The 6,201-nt window shown below is 36.8% G+C and overlaps 1 protein-coding gene across 2 annotated transcripts in view; it reads left to right on the top strand.

Moving 5' to 3' along the window:
• The first annotated feature begins 1,734 nt into the window (after positions 1-1,734).
• The window catches only part of DIO2 (iodothyronine deiodinase 2), a 14,475-nt gene continuing 10,008 nt past the window's right edge, over positions 1,735-6,201 (top strand). For both annotated transcript variants that reach the window (XM_017873835.1, XM_017873834.1), the window contains exon 1: positions 1,735-1,772. The gene's annotated coding sequence lies outside the window, so the exon portion shown is untranslated. The remainder of the gene's footprint in view (positions 1,773-6,201) is intronic.

The raw sequence follows: 6,201 nt of genomic DNA, 5'->3' as shown, positions 1-6,201 counted from the left end.
CTGCATCAGGTTCAGTTTAGGGTTGAGTTTAAGATTCAGGTTGATTATTATTATTCTTTAGGCAAAGAACCCACCCATAGGGTTCCTAGTTACAGATAATTTTTTCTATTTTCTACTACATCCAAAATCTCCATCAAGTTAGGTAGCACAGGTTGGTAATTCAAACTAAAAATAATATGTGGCCTGCCTGCCAGGATCTGTTTTTTTGTTGTTTGTGTGCTTGTGTGTGTGTGTGTGTGTGTGTGTGTGTGTGTTTCTTTTTCTTTCGTTCGTTTTTTTGTCGTTGTTGTTTGTTTTTACAAAGAAGGTTTTATTAGAAGGAATCTATTGACTTAGGCAGGTCCGAAAAAACTTGTCAAGACTTTTTTTTGTGTGTTGCATATTTTTAGAATAAAGCTAAGTTTCTTATAAACTTGAATATATTACCCATCAACATGGTATAAATATGAGAAAACATCTTAACCTCCATTTTGCTGGTAGAAAAATAAAATCAGAGATTTGTTTCTGGTCATATGGGCCTCTATGGCCCCAGAAATAGATTCTGTGACTTATGAAGTTCACCAGAATGTGACATCTCTTGATAAAAGGTAAATGCCAAATTGCTGAGTGAGTTGGTTTTATTTAACATTTATCAGAAAGCAATAGAGATATTTGCTTTGAGGAGTTCGAGGTTCTTAGATTGGTGTATCATTTAGCTCATTACTGACATAAAATGTCTTGGTTTTATTTTGGGAAGGTATAGAATCTTTAAAACATAACAGAAAATTTCCCTGACATAGTAAAGCATGACTATTTGGAAATTTGTTTTTACATCTGTTTTGAAAATAATCATTTAGCTAAGTGGTCACATCTTGATAAAAGACTCCCAGTGTCCATCTAATAAATGAGACTGGATGTAAAAATAGATTCGAATTTCATGCCTTATATTTTGTCCTTGGAAGACACACTAACGCTTTCCTGTCTACCACCTCTTAGAAAAGCATAAGGATTCACTTAATCTGACAAAAAAAATTAGTCTTTAAAATTGAAATGGAAACAGAACAATAATTTATAAATTATTGTGTTCTGCCAGTTGCTCAGTTGTATTGTTTATGTAATGTTATGTAGTAACTTATTCTGAACCATTATTTTAAGAGTACCACAAGCTTAAAAAGGTTTTGAGAGAGAATTTTATTAGCCTACCTTGAGAGTGAATCCGCTGATAACATTTTCATAACCTCCCTTGGTAACACACTCATTATACAATCATCCTCATTGCAGGTATTTTATCCTCTTACCAAACAGGAATTTTTCATGCTACAGTTAATTCTATTAGCTTCCTCATTTCCACTAAAGTTAGAATAGAATATCTAGTTTATTTCCTTTGAGCCTTACTTAGTGTACTGATTCTTGAGAGAGGAGGTGTGGCATCCTTTGCTCTCAGTGGGAACAAACTACACCATTACCTCTGAAATGGCATGAGCCAGCATGTTTCTTAATATATTTTGCCATGCTTGGTGTTCACATATTCAGCATATGAGGGAGGTGATGGATAAGTGACTTTTTAAAAAAACTGCTGTAAAGCCTTTTATAAAGAATGACCTATTTTATTTTAAAACTTAATATCATCTGGTGGTTTCCTATGAGCTGAGGAATGAAACAAAGTAAAGGAAATGTTGTTCCAGAGATGATGGCTATTTTGACCATTTTCCTTTGTTTCTTTTGGTCTAGTGCATTGGGTCAAGGATTTAGGGAGAAAGAAGAGATTGAGTCATAGTTTCAGAAAAGAAAGGGTGAGTTCAATTTCCTCATTTTGAGTTTTTCTTTCCTTTTTTTTGGTCATGAATGAATTCACCATGTTTAACTTTACAGAGCCTTCTTGATTCCCCTACCACACCTCTTCCCACACCATCCCCAACTCTGGGTGTCTCTAGAGGTTGATAAACTGTTCTCAAAACCAAGTAACAGTCAAGGCACCTGGAGAGGTTTGGGCAGCAAGGGGAGGGCATTGGCTATCGACATGGATCTAGACAGGCCAATCGCAAGTGAAGGCTACTGTTGTCTCCTAACAGCTGTTTTGTGGCCTCTGTGAAATGCGGTGGTGGCTTTCATCCAGATACTGGGCAGCTGTTGCCTCACAAAAAGCATTGCCACAATTGGCATTAATTGGCTCTCTGTTGGCGGCCTCCACTGGCAATTCATGGAAACTTTTCTTTCCCTGCCTTTCTCCTACTGTCTTTATCTGCCTTTTCTCTTCATTTTGCTTTCCCTCTCCTTTTATTTCCTTTGTCTTCTTTTCCCCCCTCTGTCTTACCAGTAGGCAGCCTGAAAAATAAAAGAGAAGCCACAGTTCCTGAGGGAAGAATGCATTAACACCTCAGATGGGTGCTGTCTGCCAGCACTGCAGAGGAACCTACGGAGAGGGCTGCTGGGAGACAATGCTCAGACCTCCCAAGGCATCAGCCTGCCCTCCCGCCCCCAAGTTGCTTTGCTCAAGGTGTGTCAGAGTTTACTGTGGGATTGCATATTTTATCCATTGAACTTCTCCTTTCATCACAAGGCAGAGAACACGGCTGTGTTTATAGAATGGATGGGCCCACAGGGAATTTTTAGTGATTCAGTAGTTGTGGTGTAAGCCCTTCATCATAACTCCCTGTCAGGCACAGTCACTAGAGGCAGAAGGTTCTACAGTTTGTGATTCCTTGCCCTGATAAGAGCAGTGCTGTTTTAGGGGTTGTGTATGGCAACCATATTCTCAAATCCAAAATCAGCATACCTGCTGTTTCCAGACTTTTTTGGATTTATAATGTATTTATTTGACAGGTTTTTAATAAAGTAAAAATGAAAATGCCATTTTTTTTATTATGCACTTGACAAATCACTTGATTTAGAAAGAATAAAATTCCACAAAACAAAGACAGCTTGAAAGTCCATGGTATGAACTGTTAAAATCACAGAACTGTCTGGATGCTCTTCTGCTCCTTCAAATATAATAAGGAAATGGTAGTGGCAACTGTTGTGCTTAAAATTTCCAAGTCTGCTTTCAGATTATCCAACTTTATTTTCTCAATCTCAATTTTAGAGTCAAGAAGAGGACTAAAGAAGGCTAGTGACTCATATACTTGTTATTTTCCAACCAGAAAGAGGCAACAGTAGGACATAATGCTCTTTTACTATGGAATATAAAAAAGTTAAAACAATTTTGCAAAGGTTTTTTCGTAAAAAGCCCAAAGCATTTTGCCCGAGGCTGCTTCTCTTTGGAATTTAAACCCCATGTACAACATCATATGGGGAAATGCAACCAACATGCCGCTCATTTGTTTGCATTTAACTCACTACATGTTGATTGCTAAGAACACATACATGACCAAGAAGATAGCCAAGCTGCTAAGAACACATACATGACCAAGAAGCTATCCAAGCCCTTTGAAAGGATACATGAAATCTAAACAAGGATCCTCAGTCGGGACAGTCTTAAACAGATGTGAAGTCCTAATAGCCTTTGCCATTTTCAAGATTAAATTACTAGCAAACCACTTTTGACAAGGGTTTTAGTTCTCAGAGTAATGACCAGGACCCATAACAGACATTAAAGAAAAAAAGAGAAGCTTATTTAGAGTTAGGGAAAATATCCCAACACCAGCTGGGACTCCCTAATTTTGGTAATCTGCTTTCTCTCATCTATATGATGGGAAAAATCATACTCTGTCACCTTAGGATTATTTTGTTACTTAATGAGTATAAAATTACTTGAAAATCAATATGATAAATACTCTTAATAACTGGAACAAGCAATTGTGGACCATGCATAAAAAAAGAAATAGTTTTGGAGAAATGTAATTTCTTGGATGGACAGATTGTCTATCTGCTAGAGGAATGGCCCACAGTTTTGTGATTTGTTTATTCATTCATTTAGAAAAATGATAGAAGAAATCTGAGAAATGACATAATCAGATTGGCTGTGTGTCTTTTGTTCTCGTATTTTAAAACATTCCCTTTAAACACTTCTAATCTCAATAAATAAATAAAGAGAAACAAAAGCCCCAACAGAGTCCTAATTCTAATTTATAACGATTTAAAGTCTGGATATGCTTTGAACTTTGCATTTAAAAGTAAGGTTTTTCTGATTTTCTATCAATCCCTCTCCTTAGCTTGCAATTCACAAATGTACTTTTCTCCTTCAGAGCTAAAGCAAGTGAGAGAGAATTGGTTTAAAGCTGCTGAAGTCTCCATTGCAGGGGAGCACTGGTTTAATTCAATCAAGGTAGAATGAAGGTCTGAGAAGGGGAGAGATTTTAAGGCTTGGGCAGTGAGTGGAAGCAGCATTTCCTGAGTCTACAACGCATTCTGCCATTGTTGGTGGGAACTATGGCAATATAGCTTTCGTATCTCCACCAGTTAAAATACCGTGTTGTCAACTCCCTGCCTTTGTTCTTTCTTTTTTCCCATAAGGACATTGAGTAGTTTGAGAAGGTACATGCAGTAAATGTACATTGTATATATTAGTAATATTCTTTTGCTAACATTGTATGCTAGTCATAGGGAAAATATAATTTTTCTATATGGTTTATATTATTTTTCTAAGCTTTGAAGTATTTAACGATTTTATCCATGAGATACAAATTCAAAACTCATCAGGAGCCAAACTAAGGAAAAAAATGAAATAATTTGTAGGGAATGCTGAGAATTGTGTCACAAGAGAGGGCATTGCACAAGGCCACCACGTTTTACAATTCCAGGGCACCCCCCATTCACGTCCTATTGTATGTGAATGGTGCCCCCTAGTGTAGAGCAATGCAGAGGCCCTCTACATGCCCTGTTCATTCATTCATTCAGAACATCCATCCACATTGAGCTGTGTGCCAAGCATGGTTCTAGGTGTTGGAGAGGTAGCAGTGAACAAGGTGGGCAAGAATCCCTGATCTCACAGAACCTAAAGGCATTCTCTTTTGATTATTATTTTTTAAAGGCAAAAAGCAACCTGCCAACCAAACAAAATGCATCAATATGCAGAATTCAGTTCACAGGACCACAAATTAATGACTCCTGTCTAGACTTCTGAATTATTTCTGTGATCATGAAGGTTTTAGCCACATGGAAAAAATACACAATACACTAACCACAAGCTTGCACCTACTGCTTAGCTTATGCCTAATGAGAGCTCTGGCTACATAGAAAACTCAGCTAATTAATTTTCAATTACAATTTTACACCCCGTCCCGAAGTCTGTACTTGCCTTACCTTCTTCCAAGAAAACATAATTCCTAGAGGTGATCTATTGGGTAACATAGGATGAAAAAGTAGAATAAAATGGGGGTCATGCCATTCTGCCAAAACATTGTCTGCCTAAATATCTATCCTAAAGACTCATGGGAGAGGCAAGCCATTGAACAATGGTCAGTGTGGCACCTTGAGCCAATTCAGTCTGCTCTTAACTTCCTATACATTTAATTAAATTTCTTTTCAAACAAAAAGGAAGATTCCTTAAAGTATCAGGTCTCTTGGGGTTATGCTAACAGAAGCAGGTGAAACACCAAATTTAAAGAGCTTTCATAAATAATTAATTTCTCAGCCTTTTGGCTTCTTAATGCTAGTCAATGGACAAAGTTTTAATTTTATCTGCAAAATGAAGCTAAAAGAATGTCACCTAGTTCCTTCCCTGTCTGGGGAATTTGGATTTTTTTTTTTTTTTTTTCATTAGAAGCTTGGGTAAAACTAAAAAGAAACCTGTATTCAAGTTTCTGCAAGCAGGTTTAAAGAAATGCTGTAATGGTACTCAAATAGTTTACAAGTTTTCCACCTACAACTCACTTTGCATTTTCTTAAATAAGATAATGACTCAAAAAAATTTAAAGGACCTAGGTCACAGATCTTACGAAGAATTGGAGTCATGGTATAAAGGTGTAAAGATTGTATATAAACATTCATATTTTCCAAGAAACAGAGCAAAGACCACCTGTGATAACTCTTCCTCTTTTCTACCTGCCTTCCAGGATCCTTTCTTTCCAAAATCCCTCATAAATTAATGATAATGATAATCGGAAGAGAGAGTGTCGGCCAAATCAATCTGCACATTATATTAAATTACTTTTCCCAAAGTTTGGGAGCATTTCCTGAAAGCTGTCAAGGGTATTAGTTTTCTTCTCTCTCTTTAAATCACAAAGCAAAATTCCACTGTCTCTCCCCCACCCCTTCTAAAAAAAAAAAAAAAAAAAAAAAAAT

This window comes from Rhinopithecus bieti, unplaced genomic scaffold (assembly GCF_001698545.2).
Source record: "Rhinopithecus bieti isolate Rb0 unplaced genomic scaffold, ASM169854v2 scaffold_6782, whole genome shotgun sequence".
Lineage (NCBI taxonomy): Eukaryota > Metazoa > Chordata > Mammalia > Primates > Cercopithecidae > Rhinopithecus > Rhinopithecus bieti.
This window is presented reverse-complemented; position numbering and strand designations above follow the sequence as displayed.